Source organism: Lathyrus oleraceus, chromosome 4, assembly GCF_024323335.1.
Source record: "Lathyrus oleraceus cultivar Zhongwan6 chromosome 4, CAAS_Psat_ZW6_1.0, whole genome shotgun sequence".
Classification (NCBI taxonomy): domain Eukaryota; kingdom Viridiplantae; phylum Streptophyta; class Magnoliopsida; order Fabales; family Fabaceae; genus Lathyrus; species Lathyrus oleraceus.
Window position 1 is genome coordinate 440,563,887 of NC_066582.1, and position 20,346 is coordinate 440,584,232.

The following is a 20,346-nucleotide window of genomic DNA, read 5'->3' on the forward strand; positions in this document are numbered from 1 at the left end:
TTTTGTCCTGACTTGATTTCCTTCATTTTTAAGCTTTGAGATGTCATATAACACTTGTTCCAACATGAATGAAGTGTATCCAACTCATTTCCACCTCCAAATCCATCAAATCATGTACAGTTGACCACAGTTGACTTTTTCATCTAATAGATGAATTTGGCATAGCATAGATCAATCTGAGCTCCAATCTTCAACTGAAATGGCTCAAGAGTGAAACCCTAGCTTCCATAAGCACAATATAACCAAAGAATGAACCCCATATCCATCATAAACCCCATCTCTTGATCATGCGCTGCTTGGCCCAATGCAACTGATTAGGGTTGACCAGTGGTCAAAACCCTAATCTCAAGGAATCTGCTTCAATCACTTGATGAAATCCAACCCTGATGATGATGATGTATCACTTCAATCAAGATGAAGACCAATATCCTTTGATAATCATGAAACCCTAATTCATAGCCCAATCCTCAGATGGCCAATGATCAGTCCATAAACCCTAGGCTTGCACTTTGACTTCCTCATCTTCTGAACAAGACTTGAGAGGATGACTTGCACAATGTAACCACATGATATGCAATATGCAATGCCTAATGACCTAAAAATGATATGTACAATGATAACGCTAGTCCCAAGAGAGGAGGGCAAATTTTGAGGTGTTACAGTTGCCCCTATTCAATCCACTGTGAACCTGTCGATATGAACAGCCTCGGCTTTCAGATGATCAGGATGAAGAGTGATTGAATACCAAGAACAGACGAACAATTTGCACTCTGATCGGGATATAATTAACAACGCCCGTCAGCATCGGGGAAGAAACAATCTTGAAGAAAAATCCGTCTGGAACGGAAGAAAGTCGGCTTGATCACCGAAACAAAAACGTCGACCTGGATACCAAAATAAATGGCAACGCAGGGATAACCATGGCCAGAACACCACTCATCCGCTCGGGATTATTATTCTTCTTCTTTTTTTTCTTTTCTTGAACCCCGAAATTTTCTTTCGCGCAAATGATCCCAGATCACTGCATTTGAACCCCGAAATCTTCTTTCCTTGTGATAACTCCGCTGGCAATCGTCGGAAATAACACCAATCACCACTCTGATGGCGACATATCAAAGGGTACATCTTCAACCAGACACTGACTGATGACCGGGAAGAAACTCGATGTTTACTGGACATCGAACGATGATGTTTTACAGGACACCAAAGAAAACTCGACCAAACATTAAACAATGACTGGGAGAAAACTCGATGTTTACAGGCATCGGACAATGATGTTTACAGGCATCAAACAATGATGTTGACAGGACATCGAACTATGATGTTGACAGGCATCAAACAAGGATGTTGACAGGCATCAAACTATGATGTTTACAGGCATCACACAATGATGTTGACAGGACATCTAACAATGACGTTTACAGGCATCAAATAAGGATGTTGACAGGACATCGAACTATGATGTTTACAGGCATCACACAATGATGTTGACAGGCATCAAACAATGATGTGGACAGGCATCAAATAAGGATGTTGACAGGACATCAAACTATGATGTTTACAGGCATCACACAATGATGTTGACAGGACATCTAACAATGATGTGGACAGGACATCAAACAATGATGTGGACAGGCATCAAATAAGGATGTTGACAGGACATCGAACTATGATGTTTACAGGCATCACACAATGATGTTGACAGGACATCTAACAATGATGTGGACAGGACATCAAACAATGATGTGGACAGGCATCAAATAAGGATCGACCAGACATTAAACAATGACTGGGAAATAACTTGACGTTGACTGAACATCGAATGATGATGTTGACTGACACCAAAGAAAGCTCGACCAGGCACTTACTGATGACTGGGAAATACGGCTGCTTCAAAATCCCGCTGCTGAGCTCCTCGGAGTATCGTCTTCACTGTCCAGCAAAACCCCTCCTCAAGCGGTAACCACGGCTTGAATCGCGCTGATCGCGTAACGTCCTCTGATTTTATTTCCATCTCTGTCCGACGGAAACATTCCCTCCAATATCGCACTACTGGGGAACATTGCTGATCTGACATCGTGATGCTAAACTCCACAGAGTAACATCTTCGCTTTCTGGCACAACCACCTCTCAAACGGTAACCACGGCTTGAGACTAGCTCTATGCTTGCAACAATGATGCATGATCTTTTTCTGCGTAATGCTCCATAATTATGGAAATGCTACGCGATTTATTATTCTTTCTATGCAATATGCTATGCTATTCTACATGATGAATGCATAAAAAGTATCCCCCTCAAGGGACTCTGCTGAGGAGCACGAGACACTCTGCTGAGGAACTCGTCAATACTCCAATCTCCACCCTGCTGGGGAATAAGAACTGCTGCTGGGAAAAGTCAACCCTTGCTGGGGAAGAACCTTCTTTGCACCCAATCCGCTCGAGGAACTGCTGGGGATAAGCATCACCAACACTCTGTGGGGATACAACAGTTTTTGACTTGCTGAGGATATCAATCCCGACTCTGCTTGGAGAACCCTTACAGATACCTGACGACTTCACTGGGGAAATGCTCACAGATACTCTGCTGGGAAACAGCCACCTCCAGGCCTGGCAACTGGGGAAGCATCGATCTGACACCTGCTGGGGATAACCATCCAAACCCTGCTAGGGAAAGCGAATGCCACTCCGCTGGGGACAACCCATGCAATCCATAGGTAGAATCAACTCAGCTGGGGATGCAAAAATCCGTCTGCTACGGAAACTCGTTCAATCCACTGGTAGGATGAACACTGCTGGAGATATATTTCATTGAAACCCGCTCCACTCGGGGAGTAACAACCTTCGGGCCTGACTGCCGAGGAAACACCGCTATAAACCTGCCGGGAATAACCATCCTGACTCGGCTGGAGAAGTCACAAACCTTGGATCTGCAGGGGATTTGGTCCTCTAATTCTGCTTGGGGACCTAGCCGGGAAATGAGAAAAGTTGGTACAAAACACCCGTCGACTCGTCGAACCATGGTATCCACCTCCCAATCTCGTACCGACTTTCCACTTTTGAGAATTCCCAGACTCGTCTGGACCTTTTCTGCTCCATCATCTTGTACTCCCAATCGCTCGGCGCTCGACGAGAAACGTATTCCTGGGATTTATACATACTTTTCAATTTTCCGACTTTGAAGAGTCTTCTTGATTAATTCCAAAGGTCGTCGGACGTCTCTCGTCGTCTCTTCATCGTCTTCCAACTTACTCGTCCCTGATCAGACTCTGCGGGGAATTTCTACAAACTTTCCAGTCTTCCGACTTTGAAGAGTCTTCTTGATTATCATCAAGGATCGTCGTACGTCTCAACGTCCTCAGCATCGTCCCTCCAAATTCATTCGTTCCAGAGCGAACTCTCTGGGGATCTATTACAAAGCTTCCACATCACAACCTGCAAGTGAGTGAAAATATCTAACAGTTCCTGCAAAACAGATCGTCAGATAAAACCGTGCCCCAGGCGTGTCAAGATTTCAACACTTGGGTCACTCAACCTTCCAAATAAGATTTCAAGCTTTCCATCTTATAAACATGCATTGGAAGGTACCTGTATGTCTTAAAATGCAAAATTCTTTATCAAAAATACCTGGATGTTTTTGCAATCAAAGCGGTAATGAAAGACAAAACAAAATTTATTTGACTGAATATGCATTTTATTGATTGGAAAAGTGTGGCTCAAACTGAGCGATACAAAAGGAAGCAATTCCTGAAAAGAGGTAATTGCGCTCAAAAGGAAAAATCTATCCTACCGGGTATTATCCATGATGCTTTAACCAAAGCGCAAACGATCATGCTAGACGCAGTTGTTCGTTTCAATCCCTCTTTTGCCTGGACCGCCCTTTCGGGTTTCAGTCCACCGGGATACCCTTTTTTGCCCAAGTCGCCTTTTCAGGTTTTCGACTTGCCGGGTGTACAGTTTTCATTTTATCCCTAATTTTTGCCCGAACCTTTCTTTCTGTTTTTGGTTCGCCGGGATGCCCATTTTTGCCAGGACTATTTTATTCTTTTCGTCCAGCGGGTCAATTATACGAAGTATTTTTTAACTGCGTCCGCATTCACAGGGGATGGAAAATCCTCGCCATCCATGGTCGTTAACAACAAGGCTCCACCAGAGAAAACCTTCTTGACCACGAATGGACCTTCATAATTCGGCGTCCATTTGCCCCTTCGATCGTTTTGAGGAGGAAGGATCCTTTTCAGCACCATATCACCTACGTGATATACCCGAGGTCGCACCTTCTTGTCAAAAGCACGCTTCATCCTTTGCTGATATAACTGCCCATGACAGATGGCTGCCAGCCTCTTTTCCTCAATCAGGCTTAACTCTTCATACCGGGTCCTTACCCATTCAGCCTCTTGCAACTTTACGTCCATCAGGACTCTCAAAGAGGGAATCTGAACCTCAACAGGTAATACCGCTTCCATCCCATATACCAATGAGAAAGGAGTTGCCCCAGTAGATGTGCGCACCGACGTGCGATACCCATGCAACGCAAACGGCAACATTTCATGCCAGTCTTTGTAGGTTACCACCATTTTCTGCACAATCACACCGTCGGTGCATTCAGACGTTATCCAGGCAACAACAGCTCATTCACCTTAACCTCCCCATCAGACATCAGAATCCGTTCGGATTCAGGGTCAGGCCCCTCCTCCGGGATCGGTTACTCTCAATCTTTCGATTTGAGTACCTCGAGATGTCCTCATCAGGGAACTCAAACTTCATCGGTTGATAACTTCAACGGGTTGCAGAGAGATGTAATCAGACAATACACCCCTTGATTGCTTTCTGAGCGGATCACAAATCAGTCAACATTCTTTTGCTCTCCCGCAACCCGTCCGGTCGATGCTGGCTTCTCAAACACATACTCGATCGGATCCATCTCGGAAATCCACAAAGTGGCATGAATCAGCATATACTGTCTCAGTCGGCGAGCAGCCTATGCCAAAGTACATCAAGTTTTTTCGAACAGTGAATGTATTGTTTCACAGTCGGTAAACTTTTTGCTAAGGTAAATTGCATGCTCTTTTCGACAAGACGCGTCATGCTGACCCAATACACCTCGTAGACCCCTCGAAGGCCGTCAAGTACAGATTAACAATTGCTCCTTCCACAGGAGGTATCAGAATCAGAGGTTCCTGCAACTTATTCTTTCTTATTCTTCAATGCCCCTTGGCAATCATTATTTCACCTGACCGTTTGATCTTTTTTTTCAACATCTTGAACATGGGTTCACACGTGGCTGTTAGATGGGATGTGAACCATGACAGATAGTTCAATCTTTCTAAGAAGCCACGAACCTCTTTTTCCTTTTCTTTCGGTTCAGGCATTTCTCGTTTTTTTTTTTTTTTTTTAGCAGGATCAACCTCGATTCCTCTCTTATTTACAATAAACCCCCAGCAGCTTACCGGCTCGCACTCTGATAGTGCACTTATCTGAATTCAACCTCAGTCTGAATTATCTCCACCAGATGCCCCACTCCTGTTTGGGACTTTGTTATCATGTCATCAACATAGCATTCTATTTCATGATGAATCATATCATGAAACAAAGTCACCATGATACGTGGCACCGGCGTTCTGCTTCTCTAGAGGACAGTCTTCTCTTCATGGTAGCTTGTGCACAACGATACCGATATTCGACCCTGGCATATCTTGACATGACCAGGTGAAGGCATCCACATGTCCCTTCAATAGGGCTACCATTCTGCTCTCGACTCGCCTCTGAAGCGGCTCTAATTTTCACTTCCTTTCTGACCTCGGTGCTTGGAATAACAACCTCAATCCGCTCCTCATGCGGCCGAATCACCTTCTCCTCTGGTTTTAACACCCTGGCTAATTCCAGCAGATCACAATCTTCTTCGCCTTCTTCTTCGGCATGATTGCTCGGTTTGTCGAAGTCATATGAGGTGTAACCGAATTGTTATCAAAGAGATCCGGAGAATTATTCTTGAAGTAGGAACGAGACAAAACAAAAGGATGGAAAAATGAAAAATAAACATTGCCATTTTTATTTGTTTTTAAACTGCAAAAATAAATGAAAAACAGGGAACACCGCTTTTTGACTGAAAAACATCCATTTATTAATGATGCAGAAATGCAAATTTAAACATGAGGTGGCCCTTACAATGGACCATTACGTGTCGGGCAACACATATGGCTTTCATGCATATAAACTGAAAACAAGAAACATTACTCTTCAGGCTGAGTAACAGTGCTGATCTTCTTAGGCCTTCCAGTTTCCTGGTACGCACGCTTTTATCCACGACTCCAGCTCACAGTCACTGTCAGTCTCTTCACCCATCACACAGACGTGATCTGAATCTTCAGCAATTGCACTTACCATCGCCTGACCATGTGCCGGCATGGGATTAGCATTAACATTTGGAGACGGCGCAAAATTGATAGCCTTGGAGTCTACCAGATCCTGGACAACATTCTTGAATGCTCTACAACCCTCAATGTTATGCCCCGGTGTTCCAGAATGAAATTCGCACTGGGCGTTCTCATCATAATTGGGTGGCCTCTGATCTGATCTCATCGGAACCATCGCCCTCGGCTGAACCAACCCAAGATCCATCAATTTCTTAAACAGAACAGCATATGTCACGGGTGGCCTGTCAAAATGGCGATCAACCCCTTTTCCTTTCACCTGATACCCGACTCTCTGTCGAGGTGGCTGACGTTGCTGTCGTACTGACTGATTACCAGCAGGGATGGTTACTGCAGCAGTGTGCTGGTAGTAATGATCCCTACTGTATCCCCTTTGGGCATACACAACACTCGATTCACCCTCATTCTTGCGCTGACCGTTCCCGAATGGCTTCTTCGACGCTGATGACGAAGCATTACCTTGTATTTTCCCCATTTTCAGCCAACTTTCAATTCTCTCCCCTGCCACCACAATGTCAGCAAAGTTGGTAACCGGGCATCCAACCATTCTTTCAGCAAAAACCCCTTGCAGGGTACCCATGAATAGATCCGACATCTCCCGATCCACCAACGGAGGTTGAACTCTGGCAGCCAACTCCCTCCACCTCTGAGCATATTCTTTAAACCCCTCGTTATTCTTCTGAGACATACCCTGCAGCTGGGTACGACTCGGGGCCATATCAGCATTGAACTGATACTGTTTAAAGAAAGCGTCACCAAGATCCTGCCAGCTCTTGATATCGGACGACTTAAGCTTGGTGTACCACTCCAAGGATCCTCCAGACAGACTGTCTTGGAAGAAGTACATCCAGAGCTTCTGATCTGTTGTGTATGCAGAGATCTTGTGAACGAAAGCTTGGAGATGGGTTTCCGGGCAGGAACTCCCATTGTATTTGTCAAACGCGGGCGCTTTGAACTTTTGTGGGATCACAATCCCCTCAACCAGCCCCATGTTGGACATGTTGACAAATCCCGGAGTAGCATGGCTTTCCAGAGCCCTTACCTTCTCTGCCAGTAACTGAATTTCTTTATCTTGTGGTTGAGCACCATATTGACCGAATGGCTCATTGTGCATGGAGAATTGATTAGCCTCTCGGTCTTCCTTCTGGTCTTCATCAAACCCATAAAACGGAGGCACAAAATTATCTTTCTGATTCTGCCCCGGTTGGCCACCAGCACCACCGAACCCACCAGCATTATTCACAATACCAACAGTGGTCCTCTTTCCACCATCTCGAGACCCCTGCCCCTGGTTGGAGACTCCATCCAGGTTAACCCCACTGTTTGCTGCAGAAGCCCGCTCGAGCTTTTCAACTTTATCTGCCAACGCCTTCTGACCAACTGCAAAGCCTTGCATGATGTTGATCAGCTCAGTCATTTTGTCCTTCAGCTCGAGGATATCTGTGTTTGGAAAATCCATGAGTCTAGGAGTATTGCGCCTTGTGAAGTATCTGTGAGGTCTGGTTGAGTGCAAAGGTACAGTTCTGCGAGCACGAGCAATGATTCCTGCAAAACAGCAAACAGGTTAATATGCATGAATGCAACGTCTATCCATACGAGGAAGCTTCTGTCTTTCGATCCTGGTTTCATCGAGACAGATAAAATTTCACCAATAACATTTTGACATCCAGATGTCTCTCAACCAGATTCTCAATCCATAATGCTCCCCATATGGCTAGACGTAGGTTTGGTGCAGATGAATGCAAAATGAGAATGATGTAGATGAATGAATGCAATGCATTGCCATCCTCCAAGTCCTCTGATCATCTGTTGCTCTGAAACCTGGTCTCTGAACTGATCATAACCATCTAAGGGAATATGTAACCACCAATCTGACCCACGGGTTCCGAAATAAACGGAAGACAGATACATCATCATCATCATCATCAGAAGTCCACTGAACAGACACCCATAACCATCTGGATCGGCCCGGGGAATCCTGAAATAAACGGATCCCCACTGATAAATAATTCGGCCCGGGGAATCCTGAAATAAACGGATCCCCACTGATAAATACCACGGACAGCACTCCGGCGTCTCTGAAATAAACGGCCATAAATCCGATTTATAAATAGAACTCTGATCCACAGAACAAAAAGTCACCATCTGAGCAATGCATCTGAAATAATCAACCCTCCCCTCACAGGTAAATTCTAATCAGGTCACCCTAAGGCGGATAATAGTCTCGACAATCGGGCAGAGATACTCAATGGGTTTGCCCTTTCGGGTGTGCCATTGTAGCTCTCCTTAAGATCGTCTAAACCAAAGATCCGGGAAATGATCGGTCACCAGAGTCAACAGCTCAAATGACGTAACTCAACCAAAGTGGAATATTCCACAACGGAAAGCACTATCAGATGAACCTCGTCCGGCTTGTGGTATGTCACGTTGCAACATTATGCTGATTTAGCAAATGAGGAACGTGAGACCCACACTAATCCTAGGTGTATACTCGGGCCTGGGTTTTAGCCCCACTCAGAACACCCACCCCAAACAGAGGAACCACCTGCACAGAGGACGGCAACATGATAGAATGATGCATGCAAATATTTAATGCAAATATATACATTGTTATAATAATAATAAATGCAATAAATCAAGCATCACAAGCAACCTAAACTATCCTAGAACGCTAGGAAGGACTCGCTTAGGGACAATGGACCAGCACAGGTCAACATCAAAGTGTCCCCAGCAGAGTCGCCAGCTGCCGCATCCTGCGAAAAAACAACCGGCGGGACTCAAATAAAAACACAACACAGAGCCGCCACTGCGCGTTATTTATCCCAAGATAGGGAAAGGAAACGCTCAGAGAAACCTGGAAAGGAAATGGTCTCGCGACCAAAGAGAAAGGGTAAGGGAGTCGGTTACGCAAGGGGAAGGTATTAGCACCCCTCACGTCCGTCGTACTCGACGGGATCCACGTTCTAAAATAAAGAATAGGTTGCTAAACATCACACACACACACGGGGAACGCAGGTGGGGTTAAGAGGAACGAGCTCGATAGGGTATCGCACCCTATGCCTACATATCTTGTCTGGAACAAGAATCAGAGCCACTGTAGTTCGGCTTACGCACGCCAAACAACACAAAACATACAAACAAACAAGGGTGGCAAACATAGAGCCCGACAACCACTGGATGGAATTACGTCGGCATCCGAACCAAAACACACTCAAAAGGGCAAACGTGGAGCCCGACAGCCAATCACTGGGCTTACGTCGGCATCCGAACCAAACACACAATCAGATAACAAGCAAACACAAATAAAAAGAAAAAGGTTGCCCGGAGTGGTCTCGCACGACCACCTGCCTACATACCTCGTCTGGAACAAGGATCAGGGCGATGTAGTTCCCCCTCAAGGGACTGAATTACTAGCCAGAAACCAGGGGAAGACACACTACTAGGGAGCTGGACTCGAGCCTAGTGTTGTCATGCATCGTTGCCCTAAGTTCAGTTTTCTATCCTACTTGCATAAGCAAACTACTCCTATCCAGGAAAGAAGCAAGCATACAAGCATACAACATAATTCAAGCATACATCAAATGAGAACAAGCATCTCAAACAGATATCCACATAGCACGCACTATAACCAAACAAGTGGCTCACACAATAGGTTTGACTGCCTCAGCAAGTCATCTGTACGGGCTGTGTTTGCTCTTAACCTTGCCATTACGAGGCTAAGGTGAAGCAGATGAAAAGGTGAAGTGAGGATCAGACCTCACAGCTCTTATCCCTGACCAGGGAGAGCTTCTGACAAATGAGCATGGGTCCAGAATAGGGGAACCCTTCTATACTCAGAGACTCTGACACAATGTGCACTGCACAAGATCTTGGGCTTGTGATCTCAATGCTACAACCATGTAATGGGAGCAAGGAGAAGACTCAACTGAATAATGGGGGATAGATTGCATATCCCTACCTTCCACCAATTGCCTTGATTAAGGACTTTACCTGCTTAGGCACAATATTAAACAATCACAATCATCGCCTCTTAAGGAGGACTTCAGACATTTATTTGCCCGGCCAAATAACAGACCGGGTCTCCAGACTACATGAAGTTAGGAAGTTATACCTCGATGCAAGTTGCTTAAGCAAAGCAAAGCAAAAGTTCACAAGGAACTGAGCAACTAAAAGTACCTGGAAACAGTCAAACACAGTTAGTACTCAGACATACCAAAATAAACAGCAAGTATTAATCAGTCAGACTATACAAACTAATGCACAACAAAGGCAAGCTATGAGCTCAAGCCCAAACTTCACAACCTACAAAACAAAGTTGTGTTAGTGTACAAACATCAAACAACATCAATTGAATTGACTTGGATCATTCTCCATACACATTGCACCTTTTCATCCTGAAAAATCAATCAAATGTTAGCAACTAGACCACTAGGCCAAGCCTAGGGTCCAAAGGTGACAAAAATTCCTAAACAGCAAGGGATATCCAACCAAAGTCAAATTAATGTCAAACAAAAGCCAACACAATTAGTCCCATGTCCATATCATTCATTATATTTATTTCATGCACAAAACAAGGCAAACTAGTTCAAATGGAGCACCAAACATCCAAACAGAACTATTGCATTCAAATCCATATCAAAACAAATCCAAAAAATCTCAAATAAATTACACCTAAACAGGACATATTTAAGGTCTAGCATGTCAAATTTTAGCCTAATTGGACAAAGGAAACCATGTCAATGAAAATCAACAAAAACAGACACAATTACATGCTCCAAATCACAACATCAACACATGCTTCCACTTCAAAAATTCATAACTCAATGAAAACAGTAAAGAAATGAGTGAGACCAAAACAGGGATGTCACATCATGTGTCCACAACAAGCATATCAAATTTCATGATCATTCAATACCATATGAGCATTTCACAAGGATATTTCAAACACATGTCACACAAGCTTGCACATTTGACCAACAGAGATGAAAAATAGCAATCAAATTGAAAATGCCACATAAAATTCCACAAAAATTCACATAGCATCTTAACATGTTAATGAATCTCCATGTAAAATTTCACATCATTTCACCAAGTCTAAGTCACTCAAATAAATCCAGCAAGTTGACATAATGAGGTGTGACACAAATTGTCACACCTAGATTCCAAAATTCATAACTCAAACACCAGGAATCCAAAATTCATGAAATTTACATGTAAATAAGCATCAACCAGTCTACAATCACCACAAAAATTTTCAAGAATTTATTTCACAGCATGAGGATTTCACAATGAATATGGTAGAATGTACCAAAATTGCACACATGTTAATCAACCCTAGGTCAAACTAAATTCTCTCCTAGCACAACTTCAATCAATAGGTCAACAAAATTCTACAGGGAATTAGGAAGTCATAGAAAAAATCCTCACATTTTTTCTGATTTTTAATTAATTTTTTATGAATTTTTTAAAGTGTTTATGATTTTTTACAATTTTTATGAATTAAATTAATTAATTAAAAACACCAGTGGCAGAGTTGTAATTATGTGGCGCGGGAGCGGGAAACAGCGTATTTGAATTTTCAAATGGAAATGTGGATCAAACACTGTTTTGCGCAGAACTTCATCGTCTCTTTCCCCAGCCACTCAAGAACACGCTAATTTCAAATCATCACCAAAATGGACAAGTGGATAACCGTTGGACTCGTCTCACTACACACAATCCAAATATCAACCTAATTCGACCTAACTGTTCCTAAATCTCTCAAATCGATCGACCTAGGGTTTGGTTACATATCTTCAAATCCAGATTTCTTAAGCTATAGTCATCTATTCACAAAACTGGAAGCATCACGATGCTCTACATGCCATACACTATAGAACGCACATACTAATTCATAGAATCGTGATGGTCGAATTTCGAAGTACCTGATATGGCAGTGCTGTTCTTGATGAGCTTTGCGCGCTTTCTCCTCAAACAGATGCAGTATGAGCTTGTGGAAGTGAGATACAAAGCTTAGATTCAATTGATTTCACTCCTAATGCTTGAATTCTCCAATTCACCATGGATGCTTCATGTGAGACAGTCACGATTCATGGCTCTTTTCAATCCAAACTTCACAAACAGTTGGAGATGATGATGAAAGGAACTTGCAGCAAAAGGAATTTCCAAGATTGATCAAGGATTGAAGAAGTTTGATGAATTTTTAGGTTTTGTGTTCTTGAGGAATTTGAGAGAATTGGATGAGTTTTTGGATCTGATTTTGGGAAGTGTGATTTTTTGTTATGATTATTGGATGATTAGGAATTTATATGGTACCTTAATCCATGCTTAATTACACACATTAGCCAAATTGCATTTGATTAGTGAAATGTTAATTTTCAAGTAAGGGCAAAAATGTAACTTCCTAAGCCAGCTCATTGCCACCTCATGGACAGCTCACACACTCTCTAAATGACATGTGTGAGCTGTTGCAACTTGTCTCACTCTCATTGGATGTGTATTCTTCATTTTCACCATGTGGTAGCTTATGTTCATTTTCCAAATTCCATTTCAATGGCCAATTTTCAAACCATAAGCCTTGGCCATGTTATGATGATTCCAACAAATTTCAAATGCCATTTATGAGGTGTTGCAAAAACCCCCACTCAAAAATTCCAATTATCTCACAAGTTGGACAATTTTGCCCTTGGTCCATTTTAACTGTCCAGTTGAAAATTGACTTTTTGCCTTGACCACTTTTGAGAAAATCCAATTATGCACCATGAAAATACATGTCAAATGGAGTTTGTGCATATAAAGAACTTGCAATTTGGACAAACCATGTGGAAATTATGGCCTCCTGATTATGGGTCATTTCTGAATTTCACTGAGCCATAACTTTCCAACCATACATGGGAATTTCAAGTTTTTGGACTTTTTGGAAAGGTGAGAACAAGATCTACAACTTTCATGTTGAGCAAATTTTCATTTGAAGCTTCCTTGTACACGTGGTCTTGAGGTCCAAAACTTTCCATTTTTGGAAACTTCCATTACAAGTCACTTTCTATTTTTGGCAGTTTTTGTCCTGACTTGATTTCCTTCATTTTTAAGCTTTGAGATGTCATATAACACTTGTTCCAACATGAATGAAGTGTATCCAACTCATTTCCACCTCCAAATCCATCAAATCATGTACAGTTGACCACAGTTGACTTTTTCATCTGATAGATGAATTTGGCATAGCATAGATCAATCTGAGCTCCAATCTTCAACTGAAATGGCTCAAGAGTGAAACCCTAGCTTCCATAAGCACAATATAACCAAAGAATGAACCCCATATCCATCATAAACCCCATCTCTTGATCATGCCCTGCTTGGCCCAATGCAACTGATTAGGGTTGACTAGTGGTCAAAACCCTAATCTCAAGGAATCTGCTTCAATCACTTGATGAAATCCAACCCTGATGATGATGATGTATCACTTCAATCAAGATGAAGACCAATATCCTTTGAGAATCATGAAACCCTAATTCATAGCCCAATCCTCAGATGGCCAATGATCAGTCCATAAACCCTAGGCTTGCACTTTGACTTCCTCATCTTCTGAACAAGACTTGAGAGGATGACTTGCACAATGTAACCACATGATATGCAATATGCAATGCCTAATGACCTAAAAATGATATGTACAATGATAACGCTAGTCCCAAGAGAGGAGGGCAAATTTTGAGGTGTTACACCATATCAGGAATCATCACTCATTTGTCACGACCGTGCACACCCAAGCTATCTACTCACAAAAAACTCCTAACTTTAGAAACCATGTCATAGAACATATTAGAATATAATTGACGATGTTGATAAACTTCACCTTCAGTATACGTCTGAATCAAAGGGCAAGACTCTTATCCCAACCCAGTAAAGTTGCAATAGCACGGAAACCATAATTTCCATATTTACCAACATCAACAATGTCATCAATATACTTATGTAAGAAAACAGGAAACGAATACAAGTAAAAAAGTATTGAAGTGTTGAAGACTGACTAAAGGGTTGACTTCTAGTTGGTTTTGTACATGATCTCTTTGTAGTCTGACTTTCTTACGAGTCCTCATCATACTCCAACTGCAAAGGATCAAGATGCACATCACTTATTTACTTTGTTGCTCTTACTGTTTCCCATATTTAGCTTGTACTTCACCTTGTATTTGAAGATCGACAAGTTGACATGCACAAGGTAACCCAAGTGTTATTCTAACGAAGCAACTATTAGAAAAAGATTTGGTTCTGCATCTATACCTTGAGTTTTAATGATAACAATATTGTATTTGTGTGAGAATAATTTTGGTACCCCAATGGTTTGTTATTGTGTAGCTTTAACAACCAGTTCTAATTCTGAATATATGATGTGCAATGTCATTAGTTTATGAACAATGTGTTCCAAATCCGCTTTTGCACCAGCTATTAGAAGTTCTGAAAGATGTTCAATATTGTTGCTGCAATGTTCTTTTTGCTTCTGTGCTGATTCACTCCTGGAAAGCTTCTGAGGAGACACTATGTTACTGCTGCAATGTTCTCTCAGCTCATGCTTCTGGACGTGACTATGATCACCAAACTTCTGAAGAATGGCAAGCTTCTGAAGTTGCGTTATATAGCTGAAGATTATGAAGATCTCAAGCCAGACGATTGAAGTTATCAAGGTTCTGACTGAAGGTTCTGAAGACTCTGAAGATTCTAAAGATACTAAAGATCTCAAGCTAGACTACTGACGTTGTCAAGGTTCTGACAAAAGATTCTGAACTTTCTGAATCCAGCTTTATGTTTCTTCATTTCATGTTTCATCAACTTTCATCAGAAGCCAATGAACTTAAAGATAAGATCAAATGGGAGTGTGATCAAATAGTATATAGTACAAATTGAACATCCTTTCCATTACCTGATTTCATGGGCAAGGACAATACTATACATCACACCTGTCACTAATTTTGTGGGCGGAGGATAATACGCAGTATCACTTCTCTCCCATCCAACAGTGGACAACCGCTCTGTGAGCTTTCCCCATTTTACCCTCCAACGGTCTTCTTCTTATGCTATATAAGTGAGACTTGGAGACTTGAAGAAAAAAGTCGGTGACACAATATTTTGACAAGTCTATTTTATTTGTGAAAATCTATCAATTGTTTGTACACAGTTTTTCTTTAAGTGTTTGTTATTCATTTGTGTAAAATCTGCTTGTATAGAAGAATCTTGTAACACACAAAATATTATTCAAATTGTTTGTTTGATTCCTTGAGGAGGTTATCTTTGAGAAGACAACGAAGGTTGTTCTTTGTGAGTCCTTAAGGAGACTAGGGTATAGTTGGATCCTTGAGAAGGCAACAATTTTTATTCTTTGTGATTATTGAAATTTGTTGATTATAGTGGATTAAGTCCTTGCGTATAAGAAAAAATCACCTTGGCGGGTAAACTAGAGTAGCTTTGAGTTTCAAGCAAACCAAAATAAAAATACTCGTGTTTTTATCTCTTTTTTATTAACTTATTAGTGGTGTTCCTATTTTGGAAAAGGCTTCTGCTTGTAAAACCCAATTCAAACCCCCATTTCTTATGTTTTTCACATCTTCAGCAACCACGTGCATCTTTTTCAAGACCAACAAATTTTACCTTTTCCCACTCCTTTTTAACGTGTTGTTTACATTGTACTAAAACGAAGTTGTGCAATATGGAGTGAAATGGAGTTTTATACCAATACTCAATATTGACAATACTTTCTTGAAATGATACTCTAATTGAACCTAGTGGAAAATTTAACATGATGTTCATGGCATCCCAACTTATGCATAAATCTCCCCCGTTAGTAGTCAACGTGTTTTTTAGTCTCCAATGAGAATACTCAACACTAACAACAATAAATAGAAATAGATGTTATAATTTGATAATTAGTATTATAATATAATCAAAGTCACATATATGTACCTGTTTGTTGTCGTGTTCCCTAAATCAGTGACTCTATTTGTCCATCCAACATCAAATCTTTCTTTATAGGGTGTCAACCATGTTCTGGGCACATACTGAACAAATAAAGGAATATCAGCACATACTACCTCAAAATGCTTCAAGTGTTCCACAAACCTTAACTCTTTATTTGAAAACATGATTTTGTTCCATAAATCCATAACATGCTCATGCCTATTATGTTCAACACACTCCTTACACTTCACACCAACATTTTTTTTGAAATATGGAACAAACACAACATGTGAGTTGACTTTGGAAACACAACTTCCATGACATTCATCAACGCCAATTCCCGATCTGTCACTAAAACCTTCAGTAGTAACTTCTCGGAAGCAAACAACTATTTCAACTTTTCCAGTGCCCATATGATGTTTTCCTCCCTTTCATGTTCCAAATAAGAAAATCCAACTGAAAATGTCAACTTCGTTGATGTAACACCAAAAACCTCAAATAGTGATAGCCGATATCTGTTTGTTTTGTATGTACAATAAATAATCAAAAGCTTCCAACCCATAATCAAATAAATGAAAATTTATTTTAGGGGAATGCAATGTCTATTTGTTTTGTATGTACAATCAAAAATCAACATCAAATGAAACATGTTCGACAACTTCACTAAATCATGATGCGTCCAAAAGATATCAACAACAACCTATGATTTGGCCCTGTTTTTGAACCAATACATGTACTTATCTTCATGAATTAGACTCAACAGATGTTGCATTTCAATCAATGGACGTCTCTTGCTCGTATTTTACGTAAATCTTGCAAAAGAAGAGCAACAATTTGGTAAATTTATGGAGATATTGAAGTAATTTCACATCAACATTGAAGTTATACAACGAATGTCAAATTACTCTAATTTCATGAAATATATGTTGGCAATGAGGAAAAAGATTGGAGAGTTTACCATTGTGGCATTAACTCAAGAATGCATCCAGTTTGTTCAAGGGAATTTGCCTCCAAAATTGAAAGACCTGGAAAGCTTCACCATCCATTTCAACATATGAGAAATATTTTATGGGAGATATTTGTGTGATTTAGGGGATAACATTAATCTCACGACCTTATCTATCTTTAAAAAGCTTGGAATTAGAGTTGCAAGACCGACAACCATCACACTTCACCTGGCTGACGTAAGTGTCGTACCTCGAAAAATATGATCCTTCGTAAAGTGCATCGCACGCTCGTGGAAAAAATGTTTGAACAAAGTCGGCACCGAGCTTTATTTATTCCAATGAAGGAATAGGAAAATATTGATAAAACCTTAGAAAAGAACATGGTTGTCACAACCATGTTTGGATACGGAAGTCGATTATGCAAGGGGATGATATTAGCACCCCTCACGTTCGTTGTACACAACGGGAACCTTTTAGGTAAATTTGTGACTTAGAATGTTAGCTTATGTCATTTATTTTCTTTGAGTTATTAAAAAATTAAAAGAAAGGAGTCGCAAAAAAGTTTTTTATGAATGTACCCAACAAGATTGTAGGTCTTGCTCATATGTATCTCCAGGTGCAATAGAGAACTCAAGGCATACGTAGTTATGGGTAGAAAAATTTGTTTGTTGGTCGATTTTAGCGAAAGCTATCTTGTATTAATCAACGAAAAAACATTGTTTTACGCAAAACAGGTGAGGAACAGGTGTTTGCATCACATTGGATAGATTTACAAATCAATATTGAAGGGAAAACGTCACTTATCTCAACTCAACAATTATGGATGAAACATTGTTTTGCATCATCTTAAGACAAACATGTCTTTCATTTATGAAAAAGGTTTTTGAGATCCCACAACATCGTGAAAAAAAGAGTTTGATTGGTCAGATGTATTTTAGATGAATGACGAACGTTTGATGAGGACGATACATGAGCCTCAGGATCAAACATTCAATGTTCCACCGAGATGCTAGATTCCAACAATCCTTTTTAATTCTAGGGTTTTTAAAAGAAAATTGTCCAATATATAATGAACGCTTGATAAGAACAAGACATGTGCCTTGGAATCAATCGTTCCAGGGTTACATCAGAATGTTAGATCCCAAAGGTCATTTTTAGTCCAAGATTATTAAGTGTTTTAAGAGCGAAAAGAAAAGAATGAATGGTTATCCCAAGATGCGTGCCTCAGAATCGACCATTCAAGGGTTCTGCTGGAACACTAGATTCCAACAGTCCTCTACTTTCGTGTTTATTTAGAAAAAGGTTTAATCATATTTGATTTAGAAAATAGTTTGATTGTGTAGAATCATGATTTGATTATGAAATTGTTGAAATGAAGTTGATTTCAAGAGTTTGAAGTTAGTTGAAAATGGTGAAATGTTCGTCAGATTGAATGATTATTTACATGGTCGTTGCGAACATGGATAAAGAGGATTACCTAACTAATCGACTTAACATAATGCCATTGATGCAACAATTGATCAAATAAATCATTTAGCAACAAGAAAAAGTAATTAATTAATCTCTAATTAACTAATCAATTAAACAAATAATCAAATAATTAATCAAGAAAAATTATATTAAATAATAAAAGAAATAAAACAACAATTAACATGTTTAATAAAGAGGGATGTGAACAAACATAAGGACCTAAGGCCTAAACCACCATTCATAGCCTCATTTAAACCCAACTATTCAAAATAAAAGATATAATACTAAATAAAAATAAAAACAAGAAAAATTAAAAGAAAAAAAATTGAAAGGGAAGATTGCCCCTTCTTCTCTACATTTACTAAAATAAGGGGTAAATTTTTTGAATCTTCAATCTTTAGATCCAATAAACAAAAGACACGTTTCATGTAGGTAGAGGGGAGAAAGACACAATGAACAACAAAGTCCTTCTCTCTCTTCATTTCCAAGCCACACGTTTTTTGCACTAGAAGAAAATAAAGAACACAAAGTTCCTTCACTTCTCTCAGACTTTCACTCTCTCAATTTAAACTTCCTCACAACAAACAAAATGCATAAAACATAAATCAACATCATGTATGGATTTTAGAATTACACAAACAAAACATTAACATCAATATCATCAATACCAATCCGAACACGAAATGAAAAAAAGAATTACTGAAAAGCAAACAAGAGGGACTTCGACTCTGTAGGTGTCAGTGACAAAGTTATTATGGTGTTCCTTGGTGATGCAGCAGATTTGGCATGTTAGACAGTAATGAAGCTTTTCGAGGTTTGACAGAACGATAATGTACAATTGCATTCGGAGGAGATGAACACAGTGTAGGAATGCAGTGGAGTTTTGGATCCAAATCACTTCTTCCTCTCCTTTCGTTCTTCTTCTGACCTTCTTTTGCTTTGGCTCTATTTTCGTTTTATTTATCTGGTGTTAAGGTTGTGAAGTTTGTGGTTGTGAAGATAATTGAGAGGTGGTTTATGGTTGACGGGGTTGAAGTGTGTTTATGTGTGTTGTGCTAACATTTTGGCCATGAAAAATGAGTCGAGACTGTGTGTTAAAAGCATGTTTTAAAAAAGATGAACATTGACTCTTTTGTTCATGCATATCCTTGATGGGTTTTATGTGAGCATGGATGTGGAATAGTGTAGTTCATGGTTGTGTATTGAGTGAGGTAAGGGCATGAGTATGTTGGTGTGTAAAATTCACATGATTTTGAAAATAGCATGGATATGTGAGTGTAATGTTTGAATGGTGAGTGGCTGTGACATGTTTACAGGCTATGGTAGAGGCGTTTATGGTGTGTGAGACACGATTTTATTTGTGACTTACGTTTGGGTTTTTGCAAGGAGTAAGGGTTTATTAGCAGTGTTCCTTTTTTAGTTATGGAATATGTGGAAATGGTGCAGATTATGTTTGTAAAATGTGGAAATGATGCAGGTTATGTTTGCAGAATTAAGATAAAAAAGGAGGAGCAAGACTCGCTTCGACACGATCCATATATCGTACAACCAAA